Source organism: Lonchura striata, chromosome Z (genome assembly GCF_050655825.1).
Source record: "Lonchura striata isolate lonStrDom1 chromosome Z, ASM5065582v1, whole genome shotgun sequence".
Lineage (NCBI taxonomy): Eukaryota > Metazoa > Chordata > Aves > Passeriformes > Estrildidae > Lonchura > Lonchura striata.
This window is the reverse complement of record NC_140740.1, coordinates 11,662,170-11,671,467: the sequence shown is the minus strand read 5'-3', so window position 1 is coordinate 11,671,467 and position 9,298 is coordinate 11,662,170.

Below are 9,298 nucleotides of genomic sequence, written 5' to 3'. Positions count from 1 at the left end.
AATGTTTGTTTCCTTAGCTGGGGGTTAACTGATGGATTTCCTTTCTCTTCTTCCAATTACCATTGTTTTCAAGAACAGGGCAAAAAACTTGATGAGTCTTGTTGTATGGCAACTGGGCTGAAGGGACCCACAAGCACTGCAGAGATGCCTTTCATGTCCTAATCCTTGGAAAGAGTTAACATAGCAAAGTCCCCCTTCCAAAATGCTGCCAAGTTGGTGTGAATCTTCAGAGAAGCAAATGTGCTTTTGCTGATGTAGTTCCCAACTAACTAGGTCAATCAATGAAATTGGCTGCCAAGGCAAGATCTGTGGGATGATGGCAAAGCTGTGGCTGCATCAGAGTTTGGTTTTTTGTTGGTAAAGGAAAGTCATCTCTGGGTCTCTGCCAGGGCAGAAACTGCCACTGAAGAAGAGACGTTAAACAATGGCTTCTGGGAGGGCAGTTACAGATGGGAAAGAAGCAGGTGTAGCCTTGTGTTTCCTGTTTCTCCAGACTAAATTCCTGATAGCCACAGCAGGGACGCCACAGCTGCGGCAGCCCAAGCTCCTCTCGGCTTGGCTGCGTGACTTCCTGAGCTGCTGCCTGCAGAGAGACGAGGAGCGGCGCTGGTCTGCCAACGAGCTGCTGCAGGTAAAATGCCAAAGGGCTGAGGTGAAACAGTGTACAAGGGATGGGCTCCTCCTCCACCAAGGTCCGAGGCCTCAGATGAGCCCCCTTCCTCCTCACCTCCACTCATGGTGCTCTTCAAATGAAAATGCTGAGGAGTGCTAGACTGGGCTGGGCTGGCAGGGCTCTGTAATGTCCTTTGGTCCAAGTGTCCTGCAATGAGCAGGGACATCTTTAGAGGGATCAGGTTGCTCAGAGCCCTTTCCCACCTGACCTGGAATGGTTCCGGGGATGGGGCACCTACCAGCTCTTGGGACAGCCTGTGCCAGGGTGGCACCCTGCTCTGAGTAAACAAGGTCTTCCTTAGACCTACTCTGATTAGATCCCCTTTGTGTTTGAAACTATTTGCCCACATTCTATTGTAACTGGCCCTGTTAAAAACGGTGTCCCCCACTTTCTTCAAAGCCACTCTGAAGTCTTGCAAAGTGGCAATAAAGTCTCCCTGAGTCCCGTTCTTCACAAAACTGAATACTTCCACCTCTCTCTGCAGAAGATAGGACAGGTGTTCTATTTTCTTATTCTTTCTGTTGCCCTGTTTTTTAATTTGGTGGTGTATTCTGTTTTATCTAACAGCAAAAGAATTGACGTAGAGCATTGTAGAGAGACATGAAATGGTGGTGGAGGAAGCCACGGCTGCCAGTCCTGGCAGAGCACTCTGGAGAGATTTGGCTGTGGGCAGGAGGGGCTGTGAGGGACTCACTGTGAGCCTCTGAGGGGCCCTGGTTTGTGCCCCCCACCCCACCCTTAGAGGTTTCTGGCACACAAACAGGGAGAGCTGAGAGGAACTTGTCCCAGCCCCATCTGCTGCCTGGCACGCTCAGGCAGAGGGGAACTGGCCCAGACTGACTGCCAGGTTGTGTGGCAGAGAGGGAACTGCAGGACCCAGCGCCACTCGGCTGGCCCTGCTGGGAAGGAAGGTGCCATGCAGCACAGGAGGGGCAGGGCATGGAAAGGCAGACACTGCTCTGTGTGCCTGTGGAAATTAGCACAAGACAGGGACCTATGGGAGTCATTGGAGCTTCTTGAAAGGAAGAAACCCCAGGGACAGAAAGCACCCTTTCTAGAGCACTGGCAGGGCAAAAACCCCAGCAAGGTGAAGAAACCAGAATAAATGGATGAGTGGGATTCTGGGCCGGGTTTGCCTGTGATGGCAAGGTCCTGCACATGACAACTGAGGAGCAGATGGTCCCATTGTTTTCCTTTCTGGGTCTTTCTAGGACCTAGAGGAATCCTGATGGAGTATGTGAGGCACTGAGCTTGGAAGGTCATGGTTCACTGTTCTTTGTTGTTTTTTTTTCCCTTTGGACAGCATCCATTTGTAACATCAGCCAAGCCAGTATCCATCCTGGCACCACTTATCACCGTCCTGAAGAGGATGCAGCAGAGAAGAATGTAACAACCACGTAGAGATGTCATCACCACAAGGAATTTTGAGGACTGGAGGATTATAGGAGGAGGATTGTTGATAAGGTTTTATAGAATAGGATTTTAGAGGAGGATTGTAGAGTAGGATTTTTGGAGAGTTTTGTGGAATAGGATTGTAGAGTAAGATTGTTGAAGAGTTTTGTGGAATAGGATTGTAGAGGAGCATTGTGGAGTAGGATTGTTGAAGAGTTTTGTAGAATAGGATTGTGGAGTAGGATTGTGGCGTAGGATTGGTAGAGTAGGATTGTTGAAGAGTTTTCTGGAATAAGATTGTAAACAAGGATTTTCATTAAATAAAATTTCTGAAAAATAAACTCACTTGGAAGACTGCCCTCTTTCTGACCCCTTCAGAAAACTCAACATTTCCTTCTGAATTACCAGCTGGTTTTTATGGGTGTTAAGTCACACTTATGGCTTCTTTTGTATGTTTTTTAAGTAGGGGAAGGCTCTTCTTCATTCATCCTTTCCAGACCACACTGTCTTGGGAATGTGGCCAACTAGGCAGCTTTTGGCCACCTGTAGTATTTCTAGTTGAGGCAGAAAGGGCAATGGCATTTGCAGGAAAAAGCAAAGGGCAAGTGGTGCAGCCAAAATATCCTGTGCAGATGCAGGCCTTCAGCTGTGACTCAAGAGCATTTGGTGCCTCCCACTTGGATTTGTATCGTGAAGGGCAATGTCTTTGGCTGGAGGAGAGCCTCGCTCAGCGGAGAAAGCAGAAAGATCAGAGAGGTGCTCTGAAAGGTCTCCTGCGGTGCAGAGCTGTCAGCGAGTGTGAGCTGAGAGCGGGCCCGGCCCTGCCCGGCGTGGAGCCGCAGCAGAGCCCTGGCAGAGCCCGGAGCAGCCTGAGCCTCGGCAGGGCCAGGCTGCAAGGAGGCCCTGGTAGCTGCAGGAGGCACAGCCCGGCCCTGCGTGCCTCTTGCTGGCAGCGGGCGCATCCTCCGCTCTCAGAGCCCAAGCGCAGCCGGCTGCTCCCGAGGGCAAGCGGAGCCCTGCTGGGCACAGCCCAGCCTGGAGGCATTGGCCCTCTGGAGTCTGCCCGAGGAGAGAAAGGCCAAGGGCAGCCGAGGCCCGCTGGCCTGGCTCAGCATTCCCACTCTTGTGCCGCTGCCCTGCGACTCCTGGCAAAGGTCAGCAGTGTGTGCAGCACCCTGGGCACCGGGGCAGGGAGCCGGGCTGCTCGGCAGGCTGGAGCACAGGGCAGCGTCCTTCGGGCACGGCACTTGTGCCAGGGGAGCCGAGGCCAGCGGGAGGCAGGGACAGCTTGTCAGCTCACGGCTGCAGGAGCCAGTGCCTCACACAGCTCTGGGAGGCAGCGCCTGCAATCCTGCAGCTCTGCACTGAGCCACAGCAAAGCTGGGAGCTGCAGAGTGCTCTGCAGAAATATTCAGGGCCGGCAGGCCAGCCTGCTTTGTGCTCCCTGGCACACAGCAATCACTGTGCCACACCGCAGCTCGGAGCTGCTGGGAGAGAGGTGTTAGAGATAAACTCTTAGGTACAATTAAATGGAGGCAAAGTCATTAAAGTAAAAGAGAACCTTCTTCTTAGCAGAAGGCTCCTCTTGAAGCCAATAGCAGGTTTCTGAATATAGCAGGAATTGGATTAAACCTAAAAGTCTGCCACTGCTATGACTGAAATACCAATTTGCATGTTTTCTTATTTCGGAATCAAAATATGACCATGGGCTTTTAATGTTGGGTTTTTTGCAGCTAAGAGTGCAGATGCAATAATCACAGCACTCAGGTCATTTGAGATTACAGAAAGGTTAAAAACTATGCATGGGAAGGTAATAACAGGAATTTCTATCTAATAACAAATGGATTGTCCTGCAGCCTTGAGGTCATATCCTTCTACCCTTCCCAAATGAAAACCTATTCACTGAAGACCCATCATCATCCCAAAACCATGTTTAAATTAATTGGACCTGTTGATTAGCCCATGTAAATTAGATCTTTCCCTTTTATTTTCACTGACAAACTCTGATTCAATGTCAAATTATCAATCTTTCAAGGAAAAACTGTACCATGCAGAGTAAAACCCAGGGCAGAGGCTTCTATACATAGGGTTGCCAAACCCTCTGTGACAGCTCCTGCTAGCTTCCTACATCAGCCAGAAGGCAACTTCGCTGCGACACAGACTTTCTTAATATTGGTGACATTTTCAAATCCATAGACACTGCTTGTTTTCAAAGTCCTGAAAAGTGCATTCTAAGTTCATGAAAGCAAACACAGAAGCACTGATTTGGTTTAGGAGAGAAGGTGTTTGTGCAGTTGGATAACAGCTTACATGTTGAAGTGTCGGGGGGGATTTCTATGTTTGCGCTCACCTTGTTTGAGACAATGAGCGCAGTGTCACCTGTGCATGCCTGGATATGCCTTGAAGGTGCAATGCTTAATTTGTAATCAAAGGGGAAATGTATCTAAATTTATTAGGATAACCAGTTACTTTGTAAATAGACTGATAGAGAAACTTAGCAATTTTTGCTGGAGAATGGTTGCAGGAGAGGGGTCATGGATCAATGGAACAGTTATTCATTGATACCACTGTTTAAGACCCCAGAATCAGAATCAGCCTGTGTCTGGCCTGGGAACAAAGCTTGGGAAACAGGCTCTGTGTCTAGGCCTGGGAAATTGTACAAGGTCTCTCTAGGCCTGGGAAATAGAGCAAGTTCGGAATGAGATAATAAGGACAGGCATAAGGACAGCCTCGAAGATATGCTCTGTCCTTGGAAGGCATGACTTAGCAATGAGAACTTGGCTTGGAGAACTTAGCTACATCTGTAACCACCCGTAGGAGAAGTAAAACAAAGACCTTTGTAAACTTGACCCATGAGAGCTGTTGCTGACTTTGCTTGTAGCAAACCCTATATAAACGGACAGGATTTTTGAATAAAAGAAGCTTGCTTATCAATCATACTGACTGTGCTTGTCTTCCCTGCACCCGCGTAATCACCACTTGTCCATTCTTTGTACAGAACAATCTTCTAAACCTTTTTAACTTAATGTGACCATGATACATTCCTAACCTTCATATTGCAATATATTTTCTAATTACATGATTCTGTAAGCCCTTGTAGACCATGTGCAATTTCTACCGGAGGTTGTCGTCAGCCTCTGGTGGTCGTTTTGGATGAAGGCTCAGAAGGCTTCCTCGGGCTTCAGCTGTTTTACCTCTGTTTCTGCACATGCTCTACAAGATTGTCTGCTCAAATAGGCACTGGTGAGTCTTTTGCAGTTAGCTTGTTCTGCTAAATTTGCTGATTTCTAGAAAGTGCTTCATTCCCATCCCTGGGTACAAAGTAACTACTTCTTTCTGCACAGCTTTTAGCATAGCACAAGCATTATCTCATTGCCTCGGCACCTAAAAGAAGGTAGGGAGGAGGGGGCAGACCAGTGAGAGTGATGGGTCATTATCTTGTTAGCCAGGTATCAATTCTTAGATTAACTAAGGGCTATTCTTGTCCATAAAGTACGTGCGGGGATACCACAAGGACAGAGGCAACGCGTGGATTTGGAGCACTGGGCTTGGCACCAAAGTCCTGCTCTTGAGAGGGGTGCAGGGACACAGGGAATGTCAGAGGACAATGAGAGACGGGGACATGAGGCCATAATGGGCCAGGCATGATCCTGCACAGGATGGCAGCAAAGACACTTCCTCACCATGGCTCTGGCACTCCAGGGCACCCCAGAAAGGGCCGAGGAGTCCTATGTGTAACCAGGAGAGAAGACTGACATCACTGTGGGTCCCAGCATTCCCCAGTCCCTTGCTGGCCATTCAGTGCACACTGGGGATGCTGGACATGTGTGGGACATGGGGATGGGGTGCACAAAGTTAAAGGGGGACCCCAAAGTGGAAGGAGTGGAAGCCAAAATCACTGGGTGGAGATGCCCAAAGAGGAGGTGTGGTATCCCAAAATGAACGGAGGACACCAGAAAATTGGGGCGATCCTTCAAAAGGACACACAAAGCTGTTCCCTCCCTCCATTACTTACCAAAAAGAACTATCTACCAACTGTGATAATCACATCAGGACCATTTACTCCATAACCAGCTAAGAACAGGACTGAAGAGTAGTTTTGTAGAGTAGGATTGTAGAGTAGGATTATAGTTTAGGATTGAAAATAAAGCTTCTGAAACTTTAACTTGCCTGGAAGATTCCCTTTTTTTCAGCCTGTGAATACACTCAGCATTTCCTTCTGAGTTGTCAGCTGTCTCTTAAAGCTACAAAGTGACATTTCTTGGTGCCTTTGGTAAGGTTTAAAAGTGGGGATGGCTCTTCTTCATTCATGCCCTCCAGACTACACTGCCCTTGGCATATGGGCCACTGGTCCCACTTGGCACATCTGTGACACTTCTAGATGCAGGCAGGAACCAAAGCAGAAGTGGTGCAGCCACAGACATCTCTGTGATGTCACTTCGGTCCTATGAGCTCCCACAGCTTTTTGTGATGTCACAATGACATCACTGTGATGTCACAGAGCTGCCTGCGATGTCGCATGGACATCCCTATGATGTCATACTGACTTCTCTGTGATTTCACACAGCTGTCTGTGATGTCACACTGACCTCTTGGTGACGTCACACAGCTCTCTGTGATGTGACATGGACATCACTGTGATATCACACAACCTCCTGTTATGTCACACAGACATCTCTGTGATGTCACACAGCTCTCAGCGCTGTCACATCCACATTTCTGTGATGTCAGGATGACATATCTGTGATGTCACACAGCTGTCTGTGATGTCAAACTGACATTTTTGATGTCACAATGACATCATTGTGATGTCACACAGCAGTCTGTGATGTAACCCTGACATCTCTGTGACATCACACAGCTCTCTGTGATGTCACACAGACATATCTGTGATGTTACACTGACATCAGAGTGATGCCAAACAGCTGTCTGTGATGTCACACTGACATTTCTGGGATGTCACACAGACATCTCTGTGATGTCACTTGGTCTCCATGAGGTAAAAAATCTTTTTTTGGTGTCACAAAATCATCTCTGTGATGTCACAGAGCTGTCTGTGATGTCACACAGCTCTCTGGCATGTCACAATGACAACACTTTGATGTCACACAGCTGTCTGTGATGACGTACTGACATTTCTGGGACATCACACACCTCTCTCTGATGTCACAATGACATCTCTGTGACATCACACAACTCTCTGTGATGTGACACTGACATCTCTGTGATGTCACACAGCTCTCTTTGATGTCACAATGACATAGCTCTGATGTCACACAGATTTTTGTGACATCACAATGACATCACTGTGATGTCACGCAGCTGCATGTGATGTCACACAGGTATCGCTGTGATGTCATTTCCACCCCATGAGTCCACCCAGCTTTTTGTGGTGTCACATGGACATCGCTGTGATGTCACATAGCTATCTGTGATGTCACACTGACATCTGTCTGATGTCACACAGATTTTTGTGATGTCACAATGACATCACTGTGGCATCACACTGCTGTCTGTGAGGTCACACAGACATCTCCCTGATGTCACCCTTACATCTCTGTGATGTCACACAGACATCTCTGTGATGTCTCAGAGACATCTCTTTGATGTCACTTCGACCCCATGAGGTCACACAGCTTTTTGTGGTGTCACACAGACATCTCTGTGATGTCACGCTTACATTTCTCTGACGTCATAGAGCTCTCTGTGATGTCACAATAACATCTCTGTGATGTCACACAGCTCTCTGTGATGTCACAATGACATCTCTGTGATGTCACACAGCTGTCTGTGATGTCACCCTTGCATCTCTGTGATGTCACACAGCTCTCTGTGATGTCACACAGACATCTCTGGGATGTCACAATGACATCACTGTGATGTCACACAGCTGTCTGTGATGTCACACAGACATCTCTTTGAGGTCACACTGACATCTCTGTGATATCACACAGACATCTCTGTGATGTAACTTTGACCCAATGAGGTCACTCTACTTTTTGTGGTTTCACACTCACGTCTCTGTTGTGAGAACTTAAAATGTCTCTCAGACATTTTTAGAGGTTCAGGGCCTTGGTCAGAAGCATTCTAGACCCCAGAAGGCAGCTGGAAACAGCTGTGATTTCGAGTTTGAGCCATGGAATGAATTACCAGCTTTGAAGGTGGAACAAGCAGTCACAAAGGGTTAGATAGTATAGTAAAAGAAGTTACAAAACAGAGAGGAGAATGTTTTAGTATTGTACAGGGGGGTTTTAGCACCTGTACAGGGGGGTTTTTACTTTGTACATGGGGGTCAGAAGTTCTAAGATGGAGGAAAGTGGGCTGATCCTATTCTTCCTCATTCTTCTTCCTTGCCTCCATGTTCATGGTGATGTTGGCATTCACAGATTGGTTTAGAGTAGAAAAGCACTTGGTAATATTGGTAGTAGGTATTGGGGAATAATTGTAAACATGTTATATGTAATATATCTTATAAAAGATAGCAGCAGCCCTGGGTGGCGGGGGGAGAAGAAGAAGACACTGGACAGTGAGGGTGTCAGGAGTGTGTGTGTCTCTGCCGGGGCCGCTGATCAAACAGCCGCAGCCCGCGAACACAATCTGTTAGATAACTCGCAATAAACTGCCTTGAGACCAAACAACAAGAGGCTATGGAGTTTTTCTTTGGAAGCACGGGTTGGAGGAGAGACTTTACCACCACTCAAGACACCAAACCAAACCCAGGGTTCTCACAGGGGATCAGAAAATTCTTTTGGGGTTTGGCTCATTCTCTCTTATTTTCTGCATTACTCAGAATTCTCCCCATTTGGGTCTACTTCTGGATTAGGAGTCTCATCAGCTCCTCTGGACATCTTAGCCCTCAGTTTAGAGAAGCTGTAGACTGTATAGAGGAAGCTTACTAGATTAAATATGACGAAAGTGGGCTCTTTAACATTCAGAGGAAACTGACCATTTTCAAAAAGGGAAATAACAGATTCAGAGAAGAAGGAAAGGAAAGGCTGGAAAGCTTCATCCCTTGTTTCTCCTCTAATCAACTGGGTGTCATTTCTAATAAACCCCCAAAACATGCTACTGGAACTGGGACCTAGGCTAGGATGAAGAAACTATAAACCAAATATATCTTGGACAGACTTCAGTACTCTTGTTAACAATAGTCCAACTTCTTTATTGCTAAAGTTCAATACTAAATTCTGTAATCTTAGACTAACTAATCCTATGTTTTTAACAAATAATCAT